At 35.9% G+C, this 15830-nt stretch overlaps 1 long non-coding RNA gene across 1 annotated transcript; it reads left to right on the top strand.

Moving 5' to 3' along the window:
* Window positions 1–887: 887 nt before the first annotated feature.
* LOC110683697 lies at window positions 888–2386 on the top strand. The gene is made up of 2 exons (XR_002503662.1): window positions 888–1730; window positions 2097–2386. It is a non-coding gene; the product is annotated as an uncharacterized LOC110683697 (long non-coding RNA).
* Window positions 2387–15830: the final 13444 nt, after the last annotated feature.

The raw sequence follows: 15830 nt of genomic DNA, 5'->3' as shown, positions 1-15830 counted from the left end.
ATGAAGTATAAGGATTTAAAGATTTTTTATTCAACAAAAAAAAAATAAAAAGCATTACAAGTTTTTTTTTTTTAAAAAAAAAAACCTTGAATTAATTGATGATATGTTTAATGATAAAAAAAAAACATTGAATATATTAATGAGAGTAATTAAACATATTAATGAGGGTAAAAAAGTAAATACACATTTTTACACATATTTTTGAGGGTATAGTTGGTAGCACATTATTCCTAAAAGTTATCTTCTACGGAGTAATTTTAATAAGGTAGAGAAGGGAATTATTAGAATAATCAATGAGTTCTATTGAACCAATAAAATACAGTGAAAAATATAGATGCATTTAATTATTGAAAAATGATAAACATAGCCCTAAGGGCTATGTATAAGAAGCTAAAAAAGGAAATGTTAAGGATAAATTAACAATTATTACACTGATTTGCTCGTGATTTGGTCATGAATTCCTAACTTAATTCCATTTTAGGAAGTATATTTAATGCTTATACATATCATTAAGGGCTACAAATATCATTACCCATAATTATTATGGCTTTAAAGCGACATTTATTTCTCAAATTATTGTAATTTGTTTATTTGTCACGCATGCATGCATTGAAAATTATAGTGCTATTCATAATTTTTTAAAATAATTTGTCAATAATTGCAATCAAGTAATTTTAAATGGTTAAAATGTTTACACAAGATCTCATTAGCTCCAATCAACATTATTAGGAAGGGGGCGAAATAAAATAAATTCTAAATAAGCTTCAATAATGTTTGAACTTTGAATTCAAGTACCATGAAATTAAATTTGTCACAACTTTTGTCCCTTATCTTTTTGTGGGTCAAAGAATCTGTTTGTCGTTTTACCCTTACGATTCTTTCCTTATTGCTCCACTTTGGGACATAAGTCAGAAAGAGATTGACAATGCCAACTCACACATATCCTTAATTACCAACTAACACACCTAAAACATTTATCTTTGGTTCTTCTCTTTACCTTTGATTCTTTCCCTTTTTGCCTATTCTTTTGTGGAGATTAGGAACCTTGATTGGTTGGCAATATAGGGATCAAAACTTTATCCTACTCTTTAGGGGTTTTATTCTAATTTATTTTAAATTCAAAGAAAAACACATGAGGTAGTCAAATCATGAAATGTAAGCATATGCTTTTAGTCCACATAAGAAACTGCCACACAATGAGGAGATATGTAGTTAGTGAACATTTTTATACCTTTTGATAAGTGTATTGTTGAAGGGGTCGGATTGTCTATACGAAAATGTGCACGTGTGATCTTGTAAGGCGTATGTGTAGGTTTTAGGCAGTGGCGGATCCAGCGGGGGTTCAGGGGAGTTCAACTGAACCCCGTTAGATCCGGGAAAAAAAATAGGAATGTTATTTAAAAAACAGAAAACCTATAAATAAAATATTTGTAGCAAACATATACTATGTTAGGTGTGAGCTCAGTTGGTTAAGTATCTCTCAAATTGGTCAGCAAATCTCGGGTTCGACTCTCCTAGGGCGCAATTGTATATATTTTTTTTTCTTTTTCTTTTTTCTCATTTCTTTTCCCTGTAACTTCCGAGCTAAAACCCTAACTTTCTTTCTCTATCTTTTGATTCTTTTCTCACTTTTCTGGCCGCCACACCCAGTCACACCACTGCAGTCTACTCACGGACGAGGCCACGAGGGCGACGCCGACGATCTGCTGCTAGCCTGCGTCGAACTCCAGGTAACTTTCTCCCACTGAATCACAGTTTTTGACTTTTTTCTTTTCATTTTTTTTCGAAAGAGGAACAATTCCAAAATAAAGAAGAAACAAAGAAAGAAAACCGACAACAAACAAACAAACAATTTCTTAAATTTTTTAATTTGCTTTGTAATTTGTTTATTTGTACTTGTTCAAAATTATAAATTGTACTGCTTTGAGTGTTTTCTATTAAGTATTTAAGTGTTAACGTATTTTTTTTTCAATCTGTTTTTGAGTTTCTCAATTGCTAATATGTTGATTCACTTGAATACTTGATTGTTAAATGAATTATGAATTAATAATGTGCAGTAGATGCAGTACTAATTAATTTTATTTAAATTTTTATAGTGTACTAGTGTGTGACCATGAAAAGTTTGGAGCATTTTTGGGACAAATCTCAAAATCATCAAACTTTTCCTCTCCAAACTTGCTCTAAACCTATTAGTGAAGACATAGAGGATGAAGATTACATCGAGTCATTTTTTACATCTATTTTATGAGTTGTATTTTGATATTTAATTGAAGTTATGTATTGTTGTATCGGATTATTAAATTTTACAATTTTATTCAAATTTGGACTTATTTTGTTGTTTACTTGTGTATTGGTATTTATCAAAACACTCTATTTTATACTTGAATATCCGATTTAAATCCGTGCATTTGGATATCGGGTGTTTGATAAAGTTCGAACCCCCTAGGTCCAATTCCTGGATCCGCCACTGGTTTTAGAGACAATTTGAAGATATGCAACCATAAAAATGGCATTGATCTAATCCGATTACCTTCAATGAGTCATAATTGTTGCCTAACATATGGTCTTGAACCATTTATAGACGGGGACGGGGATGATGATAAGAGTTTAGCCATGAGTTTGTGTTTGCCTATATTGACCTTCATTCGATTCCAATATTAATAATGGGGAGTGCATGTACGATTATAAAAGGACTAAAGTTAAAATAAAAATAAAATGTGTTATTAATATGAAACTTTGTATTATTTATATGAGCAATTTTTGCACACAAATAGAGAAGATTTCGAGCACAAAAACCGAGGCATTAATTACAATGTAAAGTAGAATGGAAGTGTTGCACTATACAGAAACAAAAGAAATATAAAATAGTATTTCTTCCGTTTCATAATAATTACTTCTTCCTTTCTTTATTACTTGACCTGTATTCCTTTTTGGTAAGTTTCTTTTTACTTGAACTGTTTTCTTTTATGGCAAATGTAATACTACAATATTACTTAAATACCCTCATGACCATTTTAACATAATAGAGAACTACCCTTTAACCTTTCCCTCTTCCTCTTTCACCTCAGTCAACCCCATAGTTCATTAGTGATTACCAACACCACATCCTCCCTTTATCCATGGCAGCCACCACAACCACCACCTCACTTTTTTTTGACACATCAACCACCGTCCTTATCTCTCCTCTACATCGACGATGCCCTCTACCTTTCTCCCATCACACTCTCTCTCAGTCTCTTCACCTCCGCGCCGTTTCCACCATTGTCGAAGTGCTCAAAGTTTACCAAAGTCCAAAATCGAGGCCTCGATTTTGACCATAAAGTCTATATCTAAAACAAACCCAATTTCAACCTTCACAACCTCGGTTTTGGGTCTCAATTTCTTAAAAGTTGCTCCGGCGACGGTAGTTGGAGTATGGATATTTCCTTTCTCTTCATCTCTTTTCTTGTCTTTAATTTGGTGGTTGTAGTACGGGTATGTACAATCTATAACCACCACAACCAAATTTGACCCTCAAATCTTTCAATTTCTTAAAAAATTGCTCATGTATGTGACGGTGGTGGTTATTTTCTCTCTCCTCCTGTTCCTCTATTTCAATTGTGGTTTTGCACGATGGTGATGAAGAAGGTACTTTTTTTTAATTAAAGAAGGGGGTGGTGGTGGCCTGGACGAGAGTGGTGAAGAAGATTATTTGTGGTGAAGCAGTGGTTGTGGTGCGGCATCGTAGGCAGTTATGGTGGTGAAGGAAAGCATTTGGGTGAAGTGGTGTAACACCCCAATAATTCTCCCTTTTATAAACCACTTACTTTAAATAAAAATAGAGGAGAACCATTGACATGTTATCGCCCCGTGTTAAAACGTTAAGGCTTTATCAAAGTATTGCAGCGGAAATCCAACTTAAATATTAAAATAATATAATTTAGAAACCCAATAACTCAAAGCTTACAAATTGGAACCATAAATGCCCTTATTTAAAACCAAACCAATAATCAAAGTCCCAAAACATAATTAAAGTAGTAAAACATAAATAAGTTCATCACAAAGAACGAATACTCTCAATCACACCAATCCCTTGACAATGCGTATGTCAAATCCCCGAATTTCACATCATCAAGCTAACCTGTGCAATATTGCTCCCCAATAATACAAGTGTAATAATTGGATCATCACAGGGTCATTGAAAGGCGAAGGCCATGACCAAAAGAAAACACACAAAAGCACGCAATCAGCAAAGCTGAGTACATACAAGCTACAACGCACAAAACCTAGCATGCTAATTTAGTTAAAGTAAATAAATATACAACTCGAATTCATTAAACAAGACTCCACACTTAAACAATTCAATCGACTCAACATACTTGCTAATCAATTCCAAACACTTGACTCTTTATATTTAATTTAATTAATTTAATTTGGAGTAAGCAATAGACGAGGTTGTCCAATCCATCAAATCATTTTGGTCCCAAATGACCATTTAAAATAAAAGTTTAGCGCGATGCAAGAATGGGCGCGACTCCATTCTCACAAAGTTAGTCTAGGATCCCATCTAACTATCATTATAAAATAAAATGTAAATACCAAAAGAAAAGAGGACATGTTGATCAAACAAACTTCGGAAAAGCCACGGGCTACCACCGTGTACCCCAACCCATAATTGTCAATACTCTAGAAATGCACGCTTTCCAGAGTTTTATTGCTCATCCATGTTTCACTTTACGTGATTACAATTTTAATTAATAGCCGACTCAATCAAATAGACCATACATAAATATCATACATCAATTTACTTTTAATCTTATTTAGAACAAGGGTGATCACATCACAAATTGACTTTTAATTTCATTAAACTTCCAAATTATCCAAATTATTGAACATAGTCAACACACCTAGCCATTTCGGCTTAATCCACCTTTACTCAACATACTAACAATTCATGATTGAGTAATAAAATAAATAACAACATTGTGGAATAATTAATAAATTCACTCCACTTAAACAATTCAATTTCAATCCTTTAATAATCCAAATGTGGTTAACAAACCGATCCAATAAAAATATGCTTGTATCAACATTCCATACAAACAATTAATCCAATATAATTCAACATGTTTGCATCCATAATTCCATACAAACATAATCAATTCACCAAAACATGTCTCATAAACATAAGCACATGAATTAATTAAATGTATAACCAAATAATTTTCATCCAAGTGTTCTCTAATCATGAAACTAAGTTCTTTTCTTTGGTACCTAAACAATGATACTACTTACAACGAAGTAGACATGTACGTACCTCGTGTAAACAATCCTTTGTGCCACTTTTAATCACTTAAAAGTCTCCTAGAGAATAATCACCTCCTAGAAAACAACCAATAATCACAAATTAACACTTAAACAAATTTTCAGCAATATAAATTTGATTAAAAGTTCTTAAAACTTCATTAAAAACATGTTTTTATGCTTAATTAATCAATAGAAATCCAATAGGAACAAAAGCCCCAATTTAATTAGTCATAAGAACCCTAAAATCCCAATTTAAATAAATTGAAACCCTAGGTTTTAAAATTATAAAATCTGAAAATTATAACAACCATTATAATCTGAAATTATTAGTTTAAAACATCAAAAACATGATTTTGATACTAAAAATATAAACTTTATACTATAAAATCAAAACCCAAAACTAATTAATCAAACATTAAGCATAAATGAAATAAAACAAAGGGGGAGAGAGAGGGACAACCATGGTGGGCCACGGCTGGGCCGCTGGTGGGTCTCCGGCGGTGGTGGGCGGTGACCGGCGACCGGCGGTGGTGGCGGGCAGCAGGCGGCAGCAGTTGGTGGTGAGTCAAAACTCACGTAAAGAGGAGGAAAAAAAAGAAAGAAAGGAAAAGAAAAGAAAAAGGGAAAAGAAAAGAAAATAAAAGGAAAAAGAAAAATAAAAATAAAAATAAAAGGAAAATAAGAAAATAAAATAAAGTGGAGAGAAAATAAGACTAACCTTTAGTGTGGGAAAAATTTGGGTATGTATGGGGTATTTATAGGAGAGAGAGTGGTGTAGGGTAAATAGTAAGATTGAGCCTCATAAAATTAATGGGCCAATTAAGTAAGTAAGATGAGTTTAGCTTTGTTTATTTGGACATGAATTATAGAATGAAGGTATGTATAAAAATTTGTACCAAAATAATTTTCGACCCAAATTAAAAATTAAAACTTTTGAAATTAAATTGCGGAAAAATACAAATAAATATTATAAATAATATATAATTTTATTTATAATATATTTAAAAATATGGAGGATTACAAGTGGTGGTGAGATGTAGTAGTATTATACTGGATTACTGGAGTACCATATGTGTGGGTTGGAAGGGAAGGGTAGGAGTAGATGGGTAATTTGGTCTTTTCAATTATGCCTTAAAACTTGTGCCTATTTGCAATAGGTCAAGTAATAAAAAACAGAGGAAGTACAATATTAGACTTTGTATAAAGGTTTGCGAAATTTATATGCAAGATATCATAGGATGAATTTATAAAGTATGGTTAGTGGAGATATATGTAATTGTTTGGAGGATATAATAATAATAATAATAATAATAATAATAATAATAATAATAATAATAATAATAATAATAATAATAATAAAGTATGATTCCTCTTTCTGTGGTGAGCTTGTTTCACAGAGAATGTCGAAGACCGTTGTGCTAATGGATGTTGTTGCTAAGCTCGATGATCCCCAATGCGAGTTGTTGCTTCTTCGTGCGTGTACTAAGGTTTAAAAACTCTATTTTGCTATGCACACTTGTCCTCCAAGTCTTTTTGAAACAGCACAGGTTTCTTTTGACATGGCCCTTCGGGCTTCTTTGGAGCGCATTGTAACAGCTTCGGGGCCTAGTTTTGGTGATTGGCAATGACGACTTGCCACCTTACCTTTTTCTTATGGTGGTTTGGGTGTCTATTCGGCGGGTGATGTTCGACATTATGCTTTCTTGCATCGCGTCTACAGTCTTCTGGTCTTCAGGCTACGCTTCTTCATAATTCTGGTATTGTTGGTCCGGGACCGGCCTTCGATGGTACTCTTAGACTTTTTAACAGAGCTGTGGAGACAGACCTTATGAGTAACCCTAGCGAGATCGCTGCCCCCAGACTCATGATAAAGTTGGCAGATATATATTTCACGAAGGTAACTGCATATGTGGATTCCACTTTCTCCTTAACTCCGCGTCAGGTAGCCTTATGGAAGTCCCAGCAGGGGGATCATTCTTCGTCCTGGTTGCAGACGGTCCCGATATCGGGTTTGGGTCAGACTATGAATGGTAAGACTTACCATAGTGTTCTTTGCTACCGGTTAGGTGTTCCTTTGTTCTCCGTTTCAACACCGTGTTCAGCTTGCTCAAGGGTTTTTGACGGGGATATTTATGGGGATCATGCAACGTCTTGTGCTGGGATGGTGGGTAATAAACATCGGCACAACGTTGTTCGTGACACCCTTGTTGATATTTGTTTTTGGTCTGGAATTTCTGCTCGAAAGGAGGTTAACGTTGGGTTGACTAAAGGGAACGACGGGGCTCTTCGACCAGCAGATGTGTTGCTTTATTCCTAGGATAGAAGCCTTGATGTATGTGTTGACTTAACGGGGTCTTCACCTTTAGCGCAATCGGGATTGTCTGACTTTGTTCCTGGTCGTGTTGTGTCGGCGGCGGCTCAGCGAAAGCGGGACAAGTATGGGACGCGTTGCAAGGCTGTTGGCTATGGTTTTCTTCCTTTCTTCTTTTCTTCGTTGGGGGAATTAGAGAAGGATGATATTGCATTGTTGAAGCGGGTTCAGGCGTTCGCTAAGACTCAGGATATTGGTGCTCGTGCAGTTGCTCACAATTTCAGCTGGATCGGGTTCGCAATAGCTAGAGGGGTGGGGGCCCAGATTGTATCTCGGCTCCCCACCAATTTCTTGTAAATTGATTGACTTTGAAGGTTTTTTTTTTTGAATTTTTGTAATAATAATAGTAATAGTAATAGTAATAGTAATAGTAATAGTAATAGTAATAGTAATAGTAATAGTAATAGTAATAGTAATAGTAATAGTAATAATAATAATAATAATAATAATAATAATAATAATAATAATAATAATAATAATAATGGTTTTAGTGGTGAGCTTGTGATGCAGAGGGTGACCAAGACCATTGCATTTATGGATAAGGTTGCTATGTTAGATGATCCTCAGTGCAAGATATTGTTATTACTTAGAGCATGCACCGGAGTTTCTAAACTCTACTTTGCATTGCGTACTTGTCCTCCTAGTACTTTTGAGGCGACTCAGCTCAGATTTGACGGGGCTCTTCGATCTTCCTTGGAGAGTATTGTTACTGCTTCGGGGCTTAGGTTTGGCGATTGACAATGGCGGATTGCCACCTTACCATTTGCATGTGGAGGGCTTGGTGTTTATTCCGCAGGTGATGTTCGCCATTATGTTTTTCTTGCCTCTCGGTTACAGTTTGTTGGGTTGCAAACAAAGCTCCTTCGGCGTGCTTGCATTGTTGGCCTTGGTCGAGCCTTTGAGGATGCGTTGAGTCTGTTTAATGGAATGCTTAAGTCTAACATATTGTGTAATCCTAGTGAGTTCGCTGCCCCCAAACTCATGAAGAAATTGGCAGATATATACTTCATAAAGGTTACCGCTTCGGCAGATTCCACCTTTTCTTTATCTCCTCGACAATCAGCATTGTGGAAATCGCAACAGGAAGAGAACACCTCCGCTTGGCTTCGAGCGGTTCCTATTTCAGGTTTGGGTCAGACGATGAATGCAAAAACTTATTGATGCATGCTGTGCTACCGAATGGGGGTTCCGTTGTTCTATGTCTCAACGTCGTGCTCTCCTTGTTCAAGGGTTTTCACTGGGGATATTTTCGGTGATCATGCTGCTCGAAAGGAGGTTAATGTTGGTTGATCTAGAGGGAACGACAGGGCTCTACGACCAGCAGATGTGCTGCTTTATTCCTGGGATAGAGGCCTTGATGTATGTGTTAACTTGACGGGGTCTTCACCTTTGACACAATCGTTGTTGTCTGACTTCGTTCCTGAACCTGTTATGTCGGCGGCGGCTCAGCGAAAGCAGGACAAGTATGGGGCACATTGCAGGGCTATTGGCTATGGTTTTATTCCTTACGCTTTTTCTTCGTTGGGGGAATTAGAGAAGGATGCTATTGCGTTGCTGAAGCGAGTACAGGCGTTCGCTAAGACTCGGGATATTGGTGCTAGTGTAGCTTATCACATTTTCAGCAGGATCGGGTTTGCTATAGCTAGAGGGGTAGGGGCCCAGATTGTATCTCGGCTTCCCACCAATTTCTTGTAAATTGATTGACTTTGTAGGTTTTCTAATAATAATAATAATAATAATAATAATAATAATAATAATAATAATAATAATAATAATAATAATAATAATAATAATAATAATAATAATAATAATAATAATAATAATAATAATAATAATAATAATAATAATAATAATAATAATAATAATAATAATAACTTTATCTGTCTTTTGGTCTTCAGGCTACGCTTTTTCGCAATTCTAGTATCGTTGGTCTGGGACCGACCTTCGATGGTGCTCTTAGTCTTTTTAACAGGACTGTGGAGACATCCGTGTTGACATTTGTTTTCGGTCTGGGATTTCTTCTCGAAAGGAGGTTAGCGTTGGGTTGACTGGAGGGAGCCACGTGGCTTTACGACTAGCAGATGTGTTACTTTATTCCTGGGATAGAGGTCTTGATGTATGTGTTGACTTGACGGGGTCTTCACATTTGACACAATCAGGGTTGTCTGACTTCGTTCTTGGTCGTGTTGTGTCGGCGGCGGCTCAGAGAAAGCGGGACAAGCATGGGGTGCGTTGCAGACTTGCAGGGCTATTGGCTATGGTTTTCTTCCTTTCTCCTTTTCTGTGTTGGGGGAATTTGAGAAGGATGATATTGCGTTGGTGAAGCGGGTTCAGGTGTTCGTTACGACTCAGGATATTGGTGCTCGTAAAACTACACACATCTTCAACATGATCGGGTTCGCTATAACTAGAGGGGTAGGGGGCTCATATTGTATCTCGGCTCCCTACCAATTTTTTGTAAATTGATTGACTTTGTAGCTAGGTTTTTAATAATAATAATAATAATAATAATAATAATAATAATAATAATGAAAAATTGAAAAGAATAATCCCACCTTGTAACCCCATCTTCCCAAAATGAACCTTTTTACCTACAACCGTTTCAACAAGTAATTTTTTTAAAATAAACAAAAGGCAAAATAAAAGAAAAAGAAAAAATCCCCTATCACCGGAACCCAGCCACCACCTCCAAATCAGTTGTTGCCCCTTAAACTTCACCCAGCCACACCAACAACCCCACCGCACCAATTCCTTGGCTTCGCCCAGCCACACCAACAACCCCTGCCCCACTCTAGACAACCAATTTCGAACCCCAACCTCTTCGAACCACCGCAAATACCATCTGAAAACCCACCTAAATTGGCTGCGATTGAATTGGAGCTTGTGGCTGCGATTTGTGGGGCTGCGACATCACGATGGCTGGGAGGTTGGGGGTAATTGTGGAGTTAGTGCAGTAGTGGTTGTTGTGGGGTATGTTGGGCGAATTTGGAGGTGGTGCGGTGGTTGATTTATGCGACAGCAACTGCTTTGGAGGTGGTGCGGTAAGGTTGTTGGTGTGGCTGGGCGAAGCCCGGGAGTTAAGAGGGGTTGTGATTGGTGGCGATTTGGTGTGTGTGGGTTCGATGGTGGTGGGTTGTGGTGGCAGCAACTACAGAGGAAGGAGATACTTTGTTGTGATGGTGGTAAGGCGCGGTGGCCAGCTAGGTATAATTGGTCGGCGGCGGTTGCTCCGGCGAGGATAGGGGGCTCTGGCAGGGGAAGGAAGAAGAAGAGGGTTTTTTTTAATTCTTTAATTTTTAAATAATTATTTAATTTTTAAAAAATCAATTAAAAGGTGACATGTTTCAAATTACCTTTTAAAACAAGTTACCAATTCAAACAACTGGTCATTAAATGATAAGGTTCATTTTGAGAATATGGGGTTACAAGGTGGGATTATTTCTGGAATTCGAAAAGGTGGGATTATTAATTTGAGCAAATGGGCGAAAGGTGGGATTATTCTTTTCAATTATTATTAATACTGATGGCGACCAAAAATAAGTACACTCTTTAAAATGGGTATCCGGGGGAAACACCCGAGACACATACTAGTAAATCACGAAACACGTTCAAATAGAAGTGTGTGAATATTGTTATGAAAATTTTGATTTTTTCCACCTCCAAAAAACCACTTAGGGCCTGTTCCGATTGACTGAACTCAGCTGAACTGAACTGAACTGAACTGAACTGAATTTATTAATTAGTGATTTTTAACTACGGATTAGTGATCTTTTATTATTTATTGATTATTTATTACTATACACATGTGTATATACAAATGTACATATTATTATTATTATTATTATTATTATTATTATTATTATTAATTATTGATGATTATTATTATTATTATTTATTGATTATTATTATTATTATTGTTATTATTATTATTATTATTATTTATTGATTATTTTTATTATTTATTGATTATTATTAGTAGTATTATTATTTCAATTATTATTGTTATTATTATTTATTGATTATTATTATTATTATTATTATTATTATTATTTATTACTTATTGATTATTATTATTATTATTATTATTGTTGTTATTGTTATTATTATTATTGTTGTTGTTGTTGTTGTTGTTATTATTATTATTGGATTAGTGATCTTTGATTATTTATTGATTATTTATTACTATACACATGTGTATATACAAATGTACATATTATTATTATTATTATATTATTATTATTATTATTATTATTATTATTATTATTATTATTATTATTATTAATTATTGATGATTATTATTATTATTATTTATTGATTATTATTATTATTATTATTATTATTATTTATTTATTATTATTATTATTATTATTAATTATTGATGATTATTATTATTATTATTTATTGATTATTATTATTATTATTATTATTATTATTATTTATTGATTATTATTATTATTATTTATTGATTATTATTAGTAGTAGTATTATTTCAATTATTATTGTTATTATTATTATTATTATTATTTATTGATGATTATTATTATTATTATTATTTATTACTTATTGATTATTATTATTATTATTATTATTATTATTATTATTATTATTATTGTTATTATTATTATTATTGTTATTATTGTTATTATTGTTGTTGTTGTTGTTGTTGTTGTTGTTGTTGTTGTTGTTGTTGTTGTTGTTGTTGTTGTTGTTGTTGTTGTTGTTGTTGTTGTCGTCGTCGTCGTAATAAGAGCTTAAAAGAATGAAATTTGGCTTTATATCATTAGTAATATCATTAGACGTAAATTAAGAGTTGAGCTGAACTGAACTGAATTGAACTGAGCTTAACTGAATTGAACTTCAACGGAAGAGAACAGACCCTTATTTGTTTTTACCACCTCCATAAAAAAAAGTTTTATTTTACCACCACATAAAAAAATGAAAATTGGCTTTTACCACCAATCACTGCCAACTAACGGATTCCATCCATAAATCCGTTAGTGGGGCCTACCATGTCCACGTTGTCAACATATAATTGGGTAAAAATAAAAATAAAAAAAAGGAAAAATGCACTTTAATAATCCCAACTATAAGAGATTTACTTTTAATAATCCCAACTAAGGTTTCTTATCTAATAATCCTAACTATGGGGTATGTTTGCCTTCAACAGTCCCAACCGGGCAACGATTGGCCAATGACCTGTAATAACAAGTGACCATGACATGTGTCAACACGTGCGTGGTCCAAATTTAAAAAAAAAACTGAAAAAAAAAATCCCCCAAAACCACAACCAGGCAACCACCGTTACCCCCACCGCTGCCAAATCCTAATCTCCACCAGAAAACGGGTAACCTTCAGCCACCTCCATTAACTACCAAAATCGGCCGCCCAACACTCTACCACCCACTAAACCCACCTTTGACCTCCGAAAACCGCCAACACAACCTACTTCAATCCCAAAACCACCAACCTACAACTTGAATCCGCCGCCAAAACCCTCGAAACCGTATCTACAACTTGAATTCACCACCAAACCGCCCCTCCTTCCTTTCCCCACCGCTAAAACGACCGATTTCGAGGGTGGGAGAAGAGAGGAGGGACGATAGTGGTAGCGGAGAAATGGAGATGGATCGTTTCAAGGCTCGTCGGTGTGGGTTTTTTTGGGGGTCGTGGTTGGCTAAATGAGTTGTTTAAGGGATAGAGGTGGGATAAGTGGTAGATGACCGGCCGAACGTTTTTGGAGGCAAAAGAGGAGTGGCCGGCCGGTTTCCGGCAAGGTTAGGATATGGGTTAGGGTTTGGCGGTGGTTAAGTTTGGGGGCTGGAATTTTGTTGTTGTTTTTTTTTTTTACTTTTAGACTAACCACATTTTGACACGTGGTTGTTAAAACCCAAAAAAAAAAAAAAAAAAAAAAAAAAAAAAAAAAAAAACTTCTTTAACAGGTTGCCGGTCATTGTGACCATCGGAGGCAAACATACCCCATAGTTAGGATTATTGGATAATAGACCTTAGTTGAGATTATTAAAAGTAAATCCACCAAAGTTGGGATTATTAAAGTGTATTTTTCCTAAAAAAAATACCAAATAATATGGTGACACGTGACAATATGGTAGGCCCCACTAACGAATTTATGGACAAAATCCGTTAGTTGGCGGTGATTGGTGGTAAAAGCCAACTTTTATTTTTTTATATGGTGATAAGATAAAACTTTTTTTATGAAGGTGGTAAAAGCAAATTTAACTTTTTTATAGGTGGTAAAATTCAAAATAACCTATTGGTATAGTTAAAACGTGTTAACTAAAAAAAGAAGATAGTACAAATATTATATAAAAAAATCGTACATCACATGTGTTACATCTAGTAAATAAATGTTTAGGGCATACATTTGATCCACCATGCTTATATCAGTTGAAGAAACAAAAATCAATTCATTAATAAACAAACTAGGTCGGCTAATTCCTACGGCTGGGTATTAGCACCTACAAATCAATATATGCTCTACAATCGCTAGTATATGAAAATTTACTAATTGTAATTAAGCCTTTGAAGAAGGCTTTACATAGAATGGACTCACGTGAGACCGGGCTCAGCAACAAAAAGGCGGGTATGATAAACCCGATGATAAAAAATTTTGTATTCCTGAATTCCTGACTTACAACTGTGTTTTGTTTATGATATTCCTAATAAAAATAATCTTATTTCTCAGTAAAATTTTCTAAATCCAGACAATAACAATCAAATACCAAACAATAAACATCTAATACCAAACAATAAACATCTAATACCTGACATTATTTTCTTCTCCACCAATAACCTTATTCTTCTTCCATGACTACAATATTTTCTCTCTCCTCAACCTTGCACCAACTAAACCGAAACCACCTCCCCATCACCCTACCTTAACTGCGACCACCACCCACCTTAATTGAAATAGCTAGATTTTTCGGCGACCAAGATTCACGCAAGTTGAAATGAGGGACGAGGTGAGCGGTTATGGTCAGAGTCGGGTGGGTGTTTCCAGACAGGGTCGAGGTTAGGGTCGGGTGGGTGTTTCTGGTCAGGGCCGAGGTCAAAGTCGGATGGGTATTTCTGGTCAAGGCCTAGGTGGGTTTTTATGAGTTGGAGTCGAGGTGTGAGTTTCTAGGTTAAGGTCAAGGCAGGTAGGCTACGGGAGATCGTGGTGGCGGAAGACTCACGGTGAGTCCGTCTCACCCAAAACTTAGCTATTTTTTCGACCAATTCTATAACTTACAACTTTGATACTATTCTCAGATCCAAACAATTTCTTGTCATGAACATCAGTTGCCTTATGATTAAAGATGGGCAACGGGCCAAGCCGTGTCGCCACGGGCCGTGCCTGGACGTGCCGCGGTGGTGGGCGTGTAGTGTCGTGCCGTGCCGGCTCCACGGCGGGCCGGGTCGTGCCTTGCCTAAATTTGGCACAACCCAGCCCTCGGCACGACCCACGTGCCTGGCGGGCCGTGCCGGGCCGTGGGCCAAACCGTGCCAATTTTTTTTTTAATAATAAATGTAAATAAAAGACAATTTTATATATATATATATATATATATATATATATATATATAAATTCGCTCTCGGTTACCGGACTGAAGCCTAAAACCTAGCTCAAAACACCAAAGCCCCAAAAGGGCCCTTGCGAGCCTTAGCCATTTAGGAAAGGGCTCGTTCCGGGGAGATACTACGGATGAAGAAGGGGAGACCTTACTTTCACACGCATGAAAGCGAACGACGCGACGGGGGTAACCAAATATAGCAGATGCCAGTCCCTTATTTTCCTTAAAAAACTGGAAAAAAGGGACAGTTCGAAACAAGTTTCTCACGCGACAAGGCAACTGAGAAAACCGAATTCGCCCCAACCTCGAATTCGGATTTTCGAAGGACACGACCCCCAACCCACGGGGGGAGCACAGACCAGCGGAGGAGCGAAGCTACGACTTGTGAGTGAGAAACTTGTTTCGAACGACGGCTGCTATACCCTTAGAGCAGAGTGAAGCAGAAATGCCCTCGCCCGGGAGGCTGCGGTCAAGATAAATAATAGTACGCACGGTACATTCATAGTTTTTGAAGCTATAAATTCAAGGAATTCAAAGAAAATTTTAACAAAACCTTGAATTTAAAGAAACCTTCCTTATCGAAGGAGGCAGGAAAGGAACGC

The sequence above is a fragment of the Chenopodium quinoa genome, unplaced genomic scaffold (assembly GCF_001683475.1).
Source record: "Chenopodium quinoa cultivar QQ74 unplaced genomic scaffold, ASM168347v1, whole genome shotgun sequence".
NCBI classification, from domain to species: domain Eukaryota; kingdom Viridiplantae; phylum Streptophyta; class Magnoliopsida; order Caryophyllales; family Amaranthaceae; genus Chenopodium; species Chenopodium quinoa.
The sequence above is the reverse complement of the archived record's forward strand: the minus strand, read 5'-3'. Positions and strand labels throughout refer to the sequence as shown.